Raw genomic sequence first — 16,511 nt, forward strand, 5'->3', positions numbered from 1 at the left:
AATTGTTATGAGGTCTGATCTCTACGCCTTCATAGTCATAACACAAGTGCAGCCTTTGCCAACTCTGGTTTCAGGCGGGATTGATATTGCTTTGCACGAGGCACATAGAACACACTTGATGCGGTGCACATGCAGAGAGAGCTGCTGTATGCTGATGTGATTCCTTCATGCTAGGACACTAAGGTATGGGCCCGCCCTAAAACAACCCAAAGAGACCTTCTTAGATAATAATATAATATATGTGTTAGGGTGGATGAGATATAAGTGTGGTTAACTCTTATTCATTACAGTATGTTAACATGCTGTCACCATTCGCTTTTTATGTCTTAGTAACTATGCTGGTAATTTTGCTACTGATAATAAGTATACTCGTATTATCTAAGATACTGCGCCTGAGAAGACGGCATTAGTAAATAAACATTTCAAATGCACATGTGTCTTCTTTACTCCATGTTCTGGTTTGTAATGATAATATAACGAAAGAGTGTTCATGAGTTCCACGTACCCTGAGGTACAGTAAGTTCATGTTCTGGTTTGTCTAAACATTGGGAGTTTGATATGTCCAATGAGACACTGTAGCTAGCTACGTAAGTGGTGAGTTGGGTACTAAGGTGAGTTTTGGGACACCCTAATTCGCCGAGGTTCCACTCCTCTGTGCACAATTCTGTGTGAGAACAGAAACCCTGCGACATGGCGCCCAACGTTTTCGGTGGTCTTATATCATGACACTCGAGTAGTATATCGTTCATACCTTAACCCCTTCACCTCCGTTTCCGGAAATTGGGGTGTCGGTGAAACCTACCTATTTTTTGAAATAGGTCTTTTTCAAGCTTGATTCTTTCTTAAACGGTTTCTTTGAATTACTACCCAGTTGTGCTACAAAGTATTCTTTGTGTTTTCTTGTTTCCAGTGTTGTCATGGCGGCGGTGGCCATTGCGCAGCATAGTCGCGTGGCGGTGCGCAACCATCTTCAGACGTAACAAGTACCGGTGGATGGAATGGCTGTGATTTTCGTGGTGTGTGCAGATCCGGCATTCCCTTACGAGTTGTTTTACTCTTGGGTTACGTTTCCGGCTGTGGACGCAACTTCTGGTTTGTTCCACTCCTACACCGCCTCAGCTGTCCCGGCTGAATATACACCGTACAGGGCACTGGAAATACCTATTGATCATTGGCAGCATCGCGTTTGGTTTGATGGCGCCCTCCCCCACTCTTTGTCCGCTGCGAGGTTAGGTCCACTCTCGATTCCAGGTACTAACTGGCCTGCGTTGGGTGGCTTGTACCCTTCAGGAAATTCGAAGGTTACATGTTGTGTCTATTTCCGTGATTCGAGCACTAGTGCAATACATAGGTCGACATCTCCCGGGTGGTCCCCCGGGGGGTCCGGCCGCTCAAACGGAACGTGGTGGTTTACGGCTTAATCCAGTTATGGTAAATTCAGTTTTTGGTCAACGCCCTGATAATAAAGATGATTTTCCTTTTTGGCTGGCCGAGAAATTTGACCAACTGGAAGCCGTGTTTCCCAATTCTTCTCCTGCTGACAAACATAGAATGTTGACGATTACTTTACCTAAGGATATCACTCCCGAACTCGTTGACTGTGAAAGCTGGGGTAAGACTTTTGCGGCTGTTTATGCGAGGTGCTTCGGCACCCCATCTATGGCCGTACTGCCTACGATCATAAAACGTGTTCAGGATGATCACGGTCCTGAGGCAGCGGTTGAATTGGGTATGCGCCTGTGTGGTTCTTTTGAGATTGTGAGTGATCTCATACTCTCCAACATCAAGGGTGATGCAGTGAACTTCCAGGTTTTTAATGCACTGGCAGCGTTACCCGATGCCGAAAAGCCCCGCCAGTTAGCGAAGATTGTGGTGGCCGCTTACAAAACTATCGGTCGCACAAGTAAGGGTTTGAAGTACTTCGCTGTTAAGGATAAGAAACAACCACAAGTGCAATCTGCTGCGGCAGATGTACAACCAAAGTCCAAAAAACAAAATTGGCCTCAGAAACAGAAACAGGGGAAGCAACAGCAGCAATCGCAGGAATCTTATCCTGCAACACAAGTCCCTGCGCCTGCTGAGAAAGTTTATGATTTGCGCGATCGCGCGATGATTAAATCACCTGATCGATTTCAGGTTTCTGATCAACGCTCTCCTCGTTCCTTACAGGACTCATCGGCCCAGAAGACCGGTGGAGGAGGAGGCGGACGGGGACGTGGTGGCCAACAGGGACGTGGCCAGCCCCGCCAGACAGAAGGTGCATGGAAGCAGGAGGATTCTACGCCTAAGAGACCGCAGTTTGCGAAAAAGAAAGTCGCAGCCTTAACAGCGCATCGATATGCCACAGATAGTGAGAACGCGGCTTCGGAATCTGACGTGGGCTCTGACCTTGCTGGACAGCGCGGCGGAGATAACCATAGTCAGAGAGGCGCTGCGTCCACTACTGAGGGTGACAGCGACTGATGTCTACGTTGTGATAGAAACAGCGGATACGAGACTTGCTCCCCCTGAAAGACTTTATGAAATTGTCCTGTTAATTGAAGGTGACATACAGCGTACCGTTAAAGGTGTATTTTGGGAAAATCTGTCTTCTACATATGATATTTTGCTTTCGGAGGCTGACTGGCCCCCACCTTTTGTGCTCGCGGCGCCGCGAGGGGAGGAGGTGATCCTCCCCAGTTTCGCGAACACTGTCTCGAAAGAGCATGCGCAGCATTTTGCAGAAGAGTGGGCTCGGGCTCTCGCGCCGGCTCTGTACCGTAACCAATGTGGTTGGGATAGATTGTCGCCTTGCCACGAAATTCCGTTGCGGTCTCAGCCGCAGCCTCAACCTCAATATCCCATTCGGCGTGAAGCAAAATCTTCCGTCGCGGAAATCCTTGAACAATTGGAATATCAGGGAGTTATTGAAACGTGTGTGTCACCGATGAATAATCCCCTTCTTACTGTGAACAAACCTGACGGATCATATCGTTTGGTTTTGGATTACCGGCATTTAAACTCGCATTGCCGTAACTGTGCAGTACAGAATACTCACGGCTCTGCCCTTGTGGATAGTCTAGTGCGAAAGCGTTTTAAGACAACGCTTGACATATCCAACGGTTTTTATGCCCACAGATTGGACAGCTTTAGCTCCCAATGGACCAGTTTTACGAGCGCTGGAGTCCAAAAACAATTCCGGCGTCTTCCAATGGGCTATAAGAATAGTCCTGGTGTATTTACCGCTCGCATTGTCTCTATTCTGGAGGCACTCGACCCTGATGCTTTTTCGTATGTGGATGACATATATCTCACAGACGACGATATTTGGGAGCATCTGTGTCGTGTAAATTCAGTTATTTGTAGCTTCGCTGACATGGGTTACAAATTTAACTTTGCAAAATCGCACATTGCTGAACACACAGTGTTGTTTTTGGGCTATGAGCTCAACAATGAGGGTAGAGGTTTGGCTCCTCACTTCTTAGAGAAGTGCGCACAATTGCGCGCTCCTACAACACTGAAAAAATTACAATCTTTACTGGGCTTTTTGAATTTCGGAAGGACATACATTCCGGAATATGCCCAGCGTGTCAAGCCGTTGTATGCGTTAATACAACCTACTTTCTCAAAATCATGCTGGCTGCCTGAGCATTCAGCCATTTTGCAATCCTTGCAGGCTGATCTGCTCGCTTCTAAATACTTACTGACTCGTGATAACCACACCAACCTGGTGATAAGAATAATCCCAGGGGCGGTGGGTTTCACGTACCTGACTTTTAATGAAGGAGACACAGTGCCTATTGCTTACAAGTCACACTTGTACACTTCGGCTGAATTGCGGTTTCCCACTGTGGAGAAAGTTTTAACTGCTGTACAGATGGCGATTCTTAAAGAACGAGCTCTGTCACAGGGGTAGCGCATGTTAGTGGTAACACCCTGTCCTCATTTGGAGGCAGTCACGAAAGCCAGTGTACCAAATTCTAAAGCTTTGCACCCACGGTGGATTCAATGGGCAGCGTCATTGACGTTCACGGATGTCACATTTATTTTTGACGCCTCTTTACGGTCGCAAGAGTACTTGCAGTATGAGTTCGTTCATCCTGCTCCTCTGGCTATGCGACCTTTGGAGGACTTCCATTGCATCATTTACACTGATGGGTCAGCGCAGGTTGCGCATGGCTCTAAACATGCCTACGTTTCCGCATGCGCTATTGTGGTGGGTGCTATGTTGAACGATGAGTTCATTTCCAGGGAAGTACACACCTTGCCCCTTGGCGATTGCACTGCACAATTGGCCGAGCTTCGTGCTCTTTTACTAGCGTTGGAGTACGCAGATCCTAGTGTGACTACTCTGATTGTAAGTGATTCGTACTACTGTGTCCAGTCTTACAATGAAAACTTGTTCTTTTGGATTCAAAATGATTTCCATGATTCCAAGGGTAGCGCAATAAAACATAAAATGATCTGGGTTCGAGTGGCAGAGCTTATGGCTTTGTTGCCGCTTGTTTATGTAATTCATACTCTCGGTCATCAGCGCGTAGGAGTTCACGCTGTTGGCAACTCGCTTGCTGATGAAGCAGCGAAATCAGCAGTATCTACATACTTAGTTGCAGCGGTTACTAGGTCAAAAACCAAGATTGATAGCGACATCTTGATGGCAGTTGCTGCCTCTGAGAAGGGAAGTAAGAATCCTGCGGGATTCCCTTCGAAATACAAATACCACTTAAGTCCCGAAAAGGTTCCTTTTGTGACAATTCCTGACGTTGGGGAACGGCTGATTCCCAACTCGGATCGCAGAGCAGACTTGATTACAGCGGCACATGAAGGTGTGGCGTCTGCGCATGCGGGCGTCTCGGCCACTGTAACTCAATTACAACAACGTTTCTGGTGGCAGGGACTGTACAAACAGACGCGTGATTATGTCCTTCTTTGTGACATATGCCAGCAGATTAAACCTTCGACTGCTACGCGTCCGCCACAGACTCAGTTGTACATTTCTAATAAACCGTTAGGTTGTGTTTATTTAGATCACTGCGGTCCTTTTTCATCTGATACTGCGTATAAATACATCTTAGTAGCAGTTGACTCATGCACACGCTTTGTGTGGGTTTGGCCACATCGCAGCGCTGATTCACGGACTGTCATTAGAGATTTGCGTGTCTTTATAGGGATTTTTGCCTGTGGTACCTTCCATTCGGATCAGGGTCCGGCTTTCGCCTCTAAGGCGTATAAGGATGCCATGACTTCGATGGGGGTCCAAGTCAAGTTTTCGTCTCCCTACAGACCTGAGGGTAATAGTGTAGTTGAGCGAATGAACCGTGATTTAAAGCAATCTTTGACAGCCCGAGTTATAGGCACTGGCAGAAACTGGCTGGCTCACCTCTATGGCGTGCAGCGTGCTCTTAATAATCTCCCTAGAAGGTCTCTGGGTGGGCGGACCCCATACGAAATGCTCTTTGGCATCAAGATGTTCGTCCCTGACCTTGACGGTCTAGACTGTGTGGTTCGCGCCACTAACTTTGATGCAGATGAACATTGCACTGTTTTACAGAATCTACAAAAGACCAGAGACAGTCTTGCGAAGGAACATTTGCCCTCCACGTCGGATGATGCGTTGCAGATCCCGGTAGTTGGCTGGCTACCCCAAGTTGGCGAACTGGTTCGAGAGAAGATCGATAACGAGAAAGAATTTGGTCCTTCCTATCGAGCTCCGGTTCCTGTCCTTGGAGTGAAAGGCACAAGAACAGTCATTTTACCACCACTTCCTGGACGTAAGGAAAACAGGTTTATTTCAATTGACAATGTCAAGATACACAGAGTGGCCGATTCTTCTTAGCATGACACCGGCTGTTTCCTGTCCTTCCATTGTGAGGAATTCAGTTATGCCCACTGCTTCTAATATTGAACCTGAAGTGGCCATCGAATTACCTGCTGTTTCCAGTCCGTTATTAAATAATTTACCCGGAACTAACATTGATGAGATAGACTATACCTACCCCTCTGATTTGTCCATGCCTGACCTGCAAGCTCGTTTAGCCACGGAATCCAGATTTTCATTTGACTCTGCTTCCCTTGCCTCGAAGAGACCCTCTCGAATTGCAGTTTATGCTACCCTATTTAAAAAACATTTTTTGATACCACCTTGGACTTACATTTGGCTGGTCCTTTTTTCAGTTTACCTTTTTATGTCAATTGGTTTTGTGTTTTATTTTTTTCGTATCATGAATGGACACTATGTCGAGGAGAGAACTTGCATTAGTCATCTGAATGGAACTTTGGCCCCGCTTTCCTCGTCCCATTCTACACACAGATTTAAAAGAGACTTGACTTTGGTTAACATCACAGCATGGCCTGTCCTTGATGGAATCGTGTGGGATGCAGTTCAGTTTCAGATTCATGGCCCAACGGAAGTCGTTAATGTCCCTAATGTACTTAGAGTGAATATGGGGGATGTGGTGAAACAAAACATTCGTTCTGATGACTGGGATGTCAATGCGGTTGAAAGTTTATTTTCTGATTTGCAATACTATGCTGCATTTGATGCTGAGGATTTATATTTGGAATCTGCTAATTATGGTGAATTATTCTGTTACCAACATTATGGCAATCACTTCTTACACAAAACAACATCCAGAAGGGATACTGTTAACTTTACTCAGTGGGAACATTGCCCAGCGCCTCATCAGGGGAGTTCTGAAACATTTCTGAGAAAGTATTCTTACTTCACTGACTTTAATCAGTCCAATCCCGAGTCCTTTTATTTTAGGTTTCGAAAAATGCCAATGTCCAAGGTTAGACTTACCGATACTAAATTGTTGTATTCCAAGTCCTTCCTTGATCAATAAGTTACTGGAGGCTATGAGTTATGGAAGGATACAATAGACCTTAAATCAGTTTGGGGTTCGAAGGCCTGGCAGGTACAAGGCACTGAGGCTTTGCACCGTGCATGTCTCATCCCGAATCATATGCTGTTTCTGAATGAAACAATTTCCCAGACCACATGCTTTGGATTGGCTACTTCTAAAAAATTAAACGCTCCTTCTTTCCCGGAGTTGGAGGAATATGATGGTTGGAGTAATTTTACTCAGTTGTCCATTAGAGACTTACAGACTCTACTCCTTAATTCCTCCTTTAACATTTCCAGTGTGAATCCTAAGGGTTGGCTGCTTTGGCACCGTAGTGCTGATTCTTGCCAACATAGATTTTTGAATTTAACTGACGGTTTTAAAAATGTTAGATCTGATCCCCGTTTTGACTTAGGTCATACTGTCACCTCGTATTCTGTAGGCAAATTGTGTCAAAACTGGCTGAAACATTCAACTTTACCTGCGGTTAAGAATCACCTTTCTAAACTAAATGCAGAAGTGGACTTGAATGATTTCATTAAAGGCCCGGCTAGTGGCAGGTCGAAAAGGTGGTTATATGGGGTTTACAATGAAATTTGGAAGCTATCACAGATTGAGGCTGCTACACGCCTTAGGGCTGTTGATCAAGCAAATCTTGAGAAAGTGCTTGCAGTTGTTGACAATAGCATTAATGTGCTTTCCTCTAGAATTTATACTTTGGATAATATTGTGTCGTCAGTCTTCGATATTGTACATGATGAAGTGTCAGTATTATACCATGGTCAAAATCAATTACGATCAATCATGCAGTTTGCATGGACCCTTCAAACACTAAAAATGGGTAAAGTTCCCTGGGGGTACATGAACGTTTCTTCTTTATTTGCACCGTTTAATTTGACTGACAAACAACGCTTACTTTCAATGCGTGATGCTTCCTTTTCTATGTTACATATTGAAAGGTTAGAATCTTTACCTTTTTCCGTGGCTGAAGCCACTGCTGCAACGTGGCTTATCCACGGTTTAATAACGCTGCCTTTTGCTTTATATAAGTTTTCAAATTGCATGAAATATGTACCAATAGGTCGTTATGAACCTTTAGGTAGCGGTTTCCTTCATGAAGTCTGGTCACTCCCATACACATACAGATGTTTTAAGGATGACCAGGAAGTTTATCTAACAGGGGAGGAGTGCACTGAGACGCCCGATCATTCTTTAATGTGTAGACACATACAGTTACACGGTTCATGCAACAAGGACCGACCCAATATGGCTTGCGTTTTACAAGGCACGACAGTTCCTGCTATCATCCCCACGTTTAAATTATTAGAGAATGGTAGTTATTTGATGCTCAATAATGAAAACTGTTGTGGGTTGATTAAAGGTATAGCTTTCATAGTTACAGTAAGTGAGCGGGTTATTTGCTGCAGAAATGTGCTTTATCCTCCCACACGTGAACATAGGGAGTCTTCCATCTGGCCACAGATACCAACCTTGGGAGCAGAATTCAGCGGCATGGCAAGAATAAGGGCTCTTTTGTCCCAGAAAGAGGTGGCCTTGAGCTCGGCCCGTGAAACTTTCGTGCTTCACATTGCAAACACCCGTACAGAGGTTCAGGCTCTTTTGAATACTGATTTGCCTCTGCATTTCGGAGCTATGGTTCGAACTATCTTTAACGCATCCTCCACAAAAGGCCTTGCACATTTTTTTAAAGTTGTTAGCAGTGGTCTCGTGACTTCATTTGAAAAGATTTTTGGAGTCGTCCCTGCTTTCTTCCATTCTATTTTTTCATCCTTGTTTGGAGGGTTCCCGTTTTTACTTGCATTAGCGGCTGGCGCACTAGTGGTTTTTTGTCTTTTTAAATATGGATGTCCTTCCTGTGCAAGACCCCGCGCAACGGCTACTGACGCGGTTTCGCAACCGCATGCTTGAATATTATGGCACACTGCCGCTGGCGACTTTGAGCACGGCATATGGATTATCTTTTCGATTCTCCTACTTCACCTGTGTCCAGCCTGTATTTAACTGCCTGACCTGTGATTTCCATTGGGCCATTGATTTGTGTCTCTGCGGACCGGTTTCTCCTGACGTCGATTTTAATCAGCTGATGATTCCTATCATTGCTCACGAGTTGGTTTGTTCTGACGAGAGGATTATGGCCTTAGCAGTGGCGCATGGACTAATGGGTCCCTGGGATATATTGTCTGCAGCACAGACTTTCTTGGAACAAAGTTTTCTTGAAAACCCACCGAGCTGTCCTCTGATGGTTATAGAGGATCCGGTGCTTGGAGAACATGTATGTTCCTTTCATCTTTTAAATTGGATGGCTGAACTATTTTCGGATGAGGACAGTGATTACCTATTAGAGGCTGTTGCTGCTTACTTTTCATATACAGTTTTATCATAGACACTGCCTCGGATTGACGTGCTGATCAATAGCATTTCATTGATTTTATTGACTTATTTGTCAAGAACTTTTTATTTTCTTTGCCTATTGGCTTGAGCCACGTTATATTTTTGGGCTATTTTTTAGCATTACTTTTTAAAGTTTAGTTTTGATTCATTCTCGCTTACTGTTGAGTTCTGCTCTCATGTGATGGCATTTCTGTTATCATATTTAGTCCGTTCTCGGATCATGGGGGGGTGTCATATAGCTCCTGTATATCCTTATATCGTGTTAAGTTAGCATAGGTACATTTGAGGTTTAAACGCCATTTTTCTTTCTTGCAACTTCTGCACACAACACTTAATTGTTGACTTAGCTTTCAACCTAGTAGTTTGCAGTGGTTTATGTGAGAATAATATGTTATTGCTCTGATATCAGCTTTGCTTAATAAACTATGTCTGCACGAAGAGTGCTGAAGTTTCAGGAACAACACGATATGGAATTGTTATGAGGTCTGATCTCTACGCCTTCATAGTCATAACACAAGTGCAGCCTTTGCCAACTCTGGTTTCAGGCGGGATTGATATTGCTTTGCACGAGGCACATAGAACACACTTGATGCGGTGCACATGCAGAGAGAGCTGGTGTATGCTGATGTGATTCCTTCATGCTAGGACACTAAGGTATGGGCCCGCCCTAAAACAACCCAAAGAGACCTTCTTAGATAATAATATAATATATGTGTTAGGGTGGATGAGATATAAGTGTGGTTAACTCTTATTCATTACAGTATGTTAACATGCTGTCACCATTCGCTTTTTATGTCTTAGTAACTATGCTGGTAATTTTGCTACTGATAATAAGTATACTCGTATTATCTAAGATACTGCGCCTGAGAAGACGGCATTAGTAAATAAACATTTCAAATGCACATGTGTCTTCTTTACTCCATGTTCTGGTTTGTAATGATAATATAACGAAAGAGTGTTCATGAGTTCCACGTACCCTGAGGTACAGTAAGTTCATGTTCTGGTTTGTCTAAACATTGGGAGTTTGATATGTCCAATGAGACACTGTAGCTAGCTCGGTAAGGGGTGAGTTGGGTACTAAGGTGAGTTTTGGGACACCCTAATTCGCCGAGGTTCCACTCCTCTGTGCACAGTTCTGTGTGAGAACAGAAACCCTGCGACAATTTATATTTCTAAAATGAAACGTTTCTGGATTTGTCACATTCAAACCTGTAAAGTTGGACAATGTTCCCATTGATTGAAAGTAAAAACATTTTTAGGATTTACAGATTTGTGCAAATAATGGTGACCAAAATGATTATAACAATACAGTTCTTCATAATTTGTTGAACCTTCTAGGTGTTCATGTTTTTGAAATTTTGCTGACATTTCTAAGTCTGACATCATATTATTAACAGTTTCAAAGTCCCAATCATCAGAAAAAGTGCTTGATGAAACAAAATCACTTAAAGAAACCTTAAACTGGTGTAGAATTTTCAACAATTCCACCGGGCCATAAATGTCATAATCAGTTGTGTCCCATGATATACCACCAGGTATAGGAACGGCTGTGATGTTCACTGATGACAGATCTCTTTGCTCACGATGAGATGACTTGTAAGGTTGCAGGAGCAAGTTGATGTTCTTACTTGCTGTGTCCATTGTACTGTATTTTCCATCTATCATTTGTCCCAAACTCAAAACAAGAATGAGCCATAGCAGGAGAAAAAGTACACCTAATCCAATCCAAAATTCAACCCATGGCGAAACCAGATATGTTCTCTCAAGTTGATGAAGGAGTTCTGTTATTTTTTCTTTAAAAAGTGTTTTTGCTGGCATTATTCTGGTTCACTGTGATCCTCAGAAAAGTTATCGAAGTTGATAAAATAGCCAGAGGCAGTTCTGTCAATAGTTGGTATTGCATTCGGATTCTTTGAAATCACTGGAGTTGCTACCTAATTTGACATGTTTGTATAGTCAGATGCTACATCATTAAAGACAGGAGTTTCTTGATGAACTGATATTTGGGTATCAAGAGGCACGAGTTCCATGGCTGCGTTGCAAAGTCCTTCTTTTCTCACTGCAGGTTTATCAAAGGTGATAAGTCTTTCAGTTTGAACCTCTTGAAGAGTAGTTAGATTTGGTCGTCTGCTACTTCTTGGGAGTCCACTGGGCCTACTACTTATTATCGGCCACATGATTGTGGTTTTACCAGGTCAATTGATACTGTTCTGTTCTCCCTTTTTCCAGCAAGTGGCGGTAGTAACACTGATCTTGTTCCAAGGATTGCTAAGACAGGTACTGCTTTTCTATAAGAAGGTCCAAATTCCCTCTTTACCGCAATTTTTTCCCTGACTGGATCCCCAATCTTTGGAATCCAGACAGGTCTTGCTGGGACAGGTGGTTTTCCTTCAGTGGTCGTTGGGCTTTGTGTTGTGTTACTCAGACTTCTTCTTGTTTCATTTAAGTCCTGTAAAACAGCCAAACGGTCTATGATATCAAAGGGTTTCTGTTCCACCACTGAAGTTTATCAATCAAGATCCTGGATGAGCATTCTAGTACCAAATAATAATTCATATGGAGTGATTCCCCCCAGAGAATTTCTTGGCAGATTATTAAGACTACGTTGGACACTATTTAGATGTTTGACCCACCCGTCACCCGAACCTAATACCCTAGCTGTTATAGATTGCTTTATGTCATGTTTTTTTCTTTCCACTACCGCATTTCCCTCAGGATGGAAGGGACTTGAAAACTGCAATGCAACGCCCAAGTTGGCCATGGCCTCCTGGTAAGCTTTGGAGCTAAACGCAGGACCCTGGTCAGAATGTAGCGTGCCGATTGAGTATGCGCCAATAAAGACTCGCAAATCTTTTATAACAGTTCTAGCGCCAGCCGAGCGCTGGGGCCACATCCAAATGAATCTTGTGCAGGAATCCACTGCGACCATGATATATTTATAGTTACCGTCTCTTTGTAAGGGACCACAGTGGTCCAGGTAAACTCACGCTAATGGTTTATCTGAAATCAGAAGGGGCGTCTGCGCAGGTCGTTTCACTGTAGAAACTTTCATTTTTTGGCAGATTTCACATTCTAGAACATAGTTTCTAGTTTTTTTCCTCATGCATGGCCACCAATAAACTCCTGCGTGTGCAGAGGGGAGTCCTTCGTGTGCTGCTCAGATTAGTCCTAACCTATGTTCCATGTTTGGGATTGCCCTCTCCCCCACTCCAGGGATTCGAGAAAAAGAAACATTATTTGCATTAGTTATATATAAGTTCTTTACAGGAAAGCCTTTCGGGAGTGTTTTACCACTGTCTTTTACTGAAGCAGTGACAGCTTGCATTATTTCGCTGTCTTTTTTCGTTTTTGAACGAGTGATTGCAGCTACGGAAGCCGTTTGCACAGCTGCCTTCGCGGCCTCATCAGCCAATGAATTCCCTTCAACGTGAACGCCATCACGCTGATGACTCAGTGTATGAATCACATGAGTCTTTTGTAGTTCTTTTTGTAAAAGAACTACTTGTTCCCATAGCAGTTTATGCTTAATTGTGCCACCTTTAGCGTCTCTGAAACCGTTTTAAACCCAGTTCTGCAAATATTTGTTGTAAGACTGGACACAGTAATACGAATCGCACACTCTTAGTGTGGGGATCGGTATTTTCAAGTGCCATCTTGAAAGCCTGTAGTTCAGCTCGCTGAGCTGTACATTCTCCGAGATATTGAGTTTTTGTGACCGTAGGTCTACCTTCGCGCCAGCGACCTTTAACAATCGCGCACGCAGCACTATGGGCTTGTTTACCCCCAATTGCTGGATGTACTGAGCCGTCTGTATATATTATACAGCTGTAATGTTCAAGTGGCAGAATTTCAGTTGGCAGAGGACATTCTAATTCGTATTGTAGGAATTTTTGTGTTTTTAAATAGGGTCAAAAACGTATTCAACGTCTGTTGTGGCAAGATAATTAACCCATTGTATCTATCTTGGATGTAGAGCTTTAGCATTTGGAATGCTTGCCTTCATCACTGCCTCTAAGGCAGGTACAGGTGTAACGATTCTAATGCATTTACCCTGTGCGAGGGCTCTTTCTTTTGCTACAGCAGTCTAAACCGCTGTCAGAATCTTTTCTGTTAAAGTGAATTTCATTTCAGCTTGTGTGTACAAATGTGATTTGTATGCTATTGGTACCATCTCACCTTCGTTAAAGGTTAGGTATGTGAATCCGCATCTCCCTGGGATGATTCAGATCACAAGGTTGCGTACGTTGTTGTGTGTCTGTAATTGTGTTTTTGCTAACATGTCTGTTTGCACTCAACGCAAAATTTCTGTGTGTTTTTGAGTCCAATTGGTTGATTTGAAATCAGGTTTTATTAGTTCGTAGAGAGGTTTAACCCTTTCTGTGTAATTTAGAACATATGTTCTTCCAAAATTCAGGAAACCTAGAATTGACTGTAAGTTTTTCAGCGTTTTTGGAGGTTGGAGCAGCGCACATTTCTCTAAAAAGTTTGCTGCCAGGCTTTTCCCTTCACTTGATAACTCATATCCCAAAAATAGGACGTTGAGGTGGGCAATTCGTGATTTCTTAAAATTGAATTTATACCCTTCAGAAGCGAACCCCAGTATGATGGTGTTCACTCTCTTCAAGTGTACGTCCAAATCATCATCTGTAAGATAGACATCATCGACATAGGATAATGCCTCATCATCATATGTTTGTAGTAACTCTGTTACTCTGGCTGAGCATAACCCTGGACTATTCTTGAATCCCTGGGGGAGACGGCAAAATTGTCCTGTGTCCCCATAATTGAGAAAGCGGTCAAATACCTGCGTTCCGGTGCAATGTTTTAACAAAAGAAACCATTTGAGATATCTAATGTAGTTTTATATTTTTTGCGCACAATGTTATTCATCAGTGCTGCACTATGTGCGTTTTGTACTGCAAAAGGTTTGCAACAAGAGTTTAGATGTCTGTAATCCAAAACTAGACTATATGAATTGTCCGGTTTGGAGACAGGAAACAAAGGAATGTTCATTGATGAGGTGCTTGTTTCAATCACACCTTGGTATTCAAGTTGATTTAAGATCTTCCTGACCTGTTTTTTAGCTTCCTCTTTTACAGGATATTGAGTTTGCATTGTTGGTTGAGTTTTTATGGTGAGGGGAATCCTCGTCATATCCTACATGATTTTTGTATAGTGCTGGGGCCTGGGCTACAGCCCATTTTCTGGCATAGGTGTATTTTTTATGAATTGGAATGTGATTAGAGAAGGCTGCCATAATTATCTCTTTGCCATGTGGGTACTCCCTGACAAATTCAGGTGGCCAGTCTTGTTCAGCTAGAAGAATGTCATAACCCTTAGATAGCTTCTCCCAAAAGAGTGCCTTTATTTTCCTAGTTATGCCCCCCTCCATCCGGAGTGTTACTTCATATAACTTATGGGGTACACTAACCCTGGTGTTGGCAGTTTCAACTTGAATGCATTCATTCAAGTCCACTGTCTCCAGATGATCCTTCAGGATCTTGTGAGCTATGGTTACCTCTGCTGCACTGTCTAGCATTGTCTGGAACCACTCCCCGTTCTTCAGTTGTGTCCTCAAGATCCTTGGCATGTCTGACCTTTAGACTTGCTACCTTCTTTTTGGTGAATTGAGTTTTCCTATTTTTTGGAACGCGTTGTTCGTCTTTGGACTTTACTCGTTCTTCTTTTTGTTCTGATCATCCTCTTCTTTCGGATTTCTCTGAGGAAGTCTGAAAGGTACAAGAGGAACGTGTATCATTATCTTGATAGCTATCAAGTTTTCTCAAATTATCCCTATTTCTGAGGTTGTACCTCTTTTCAGAGGGCTCCTGTTAAGGAGACCTTCCTCTGGACTGAGAACGCTTCTCTCTAGGAAGTGTCTGTTTGCTATTTTCCCACTTCTTTTTAGTAGTGGTGAGATTATTTTTAAGGATTGTCAGTTAGTTGGGGTTTTACTGGTTTCCCACCCAAACTATCTCTACCTAGTTCTTCATATGATTTTTCAATAATTCTGGCAAGTTCAAAAGGTTGCTCTGTTATATCTGTTTCCTTTAGTTTTTTGGCGGATTGCCACTGATGCTGCTTTTCCTTTGATGTTGGCTAATAGTATAGCCGAGACCTGTTTGAAATCTTTCAGTAATTTCATACCCAGATTTAAGGCCGGTTCGGGACTGTATTCATTTTGAATCTGTCTCAGAACGTCTGGTATTACCGCCATAGACGGGACACCATGTGTTTTTGTGTAGATTGCAGCAAAGACTGTACCCCAAGTGTCGCAGTCCTCTACGTGTGGTGCAATCCCCATTGGTAAACACATTGTTAGAATCCTGTGTTTCTCATGAGGTGTACTATCAGGAAATACTGCCTCTATTTAAGTAATTTTTTGAGCTAACCAGAATGGAATTTGTTCCTGTTTTGCAGGCAATTTACCAATGACTGACTGTATAGTCTGTGGTGTAATTTTGTTTGTGTCCCCCTGGTTAGGGATGTGCTGTGGAATTCTTACAGCTGGTTGGACTGTTAAAGTCCTCATGACACCTTGAACCAACTCCCTGTGTATTTTAATCAGCTGTTTTAGCTGAGCTAATAGTTCTGGACCTGTCATCCTTTCAATGTCAGGATGTGGTGTATAGCTGGCTAGTACCGGCCATGTTGCTCCTGCTCTACCTAGTGGACCGAGCCTGGTAATGTGATTTTGATGTTGTAGGGCTCCTTTAAACCAGAGCTGATGCTCTTGGTAAGTTAGTGGAATTTCAAAGTCCTCAAAAGGAACGTATTCCGCTGGTGGTTCCTCTAATTTATAGAAGTGGAACTCGTGTGTTACTGCATTTGCTGCAGGAAACAGAATCCATGAATAGAATACCTCTGTCTGCCGATATTCATGTGCCTCTATAACAAATATTACTTTACCACCTGTTGGTGATACCCCATTTTCTATGAGTTTTATAGTAATTATTTTCCTTATATTTACCGGGATTAGTATAGCACCGGGTCATTTTGTTGGTGACTTGTATCATCTAAAACTGCTTGAGCTGCTGTTGCAACTCTCTCCCTTTCGTCGTCACTCTCCATCATTTTGTTGACTGAATGTTTGCAGAGCAAGTTTCAAGGAAACAAAGATTAGGTGCACAATATTTTGGAACACTGTATCCTTCAACGTTGAACAAACTAAAAACTAATACATAGGATTCTTTCGTCCTACTCAGTTCAAAGCGGACATTTTATCCTTTAACCCACTCCAGACGTCTATTGGAGTATTTTACGGGAAAAAGGGGT

This window comes from Lissotriton helveticus, chromosome 12 (assembly GCF_964261635.1).
Source record: "Lissotriton helveticus chromosome 12, aLisHel1.1, whole genome shotgun sequence".
Classification (NCBI taxonomy): domain Eukaryota; kingdom Metazoa; phylum Chordata; class Amphibia; order Caudata; family Salamandridae; genus Lissotriton; species Lissotriton helveticus.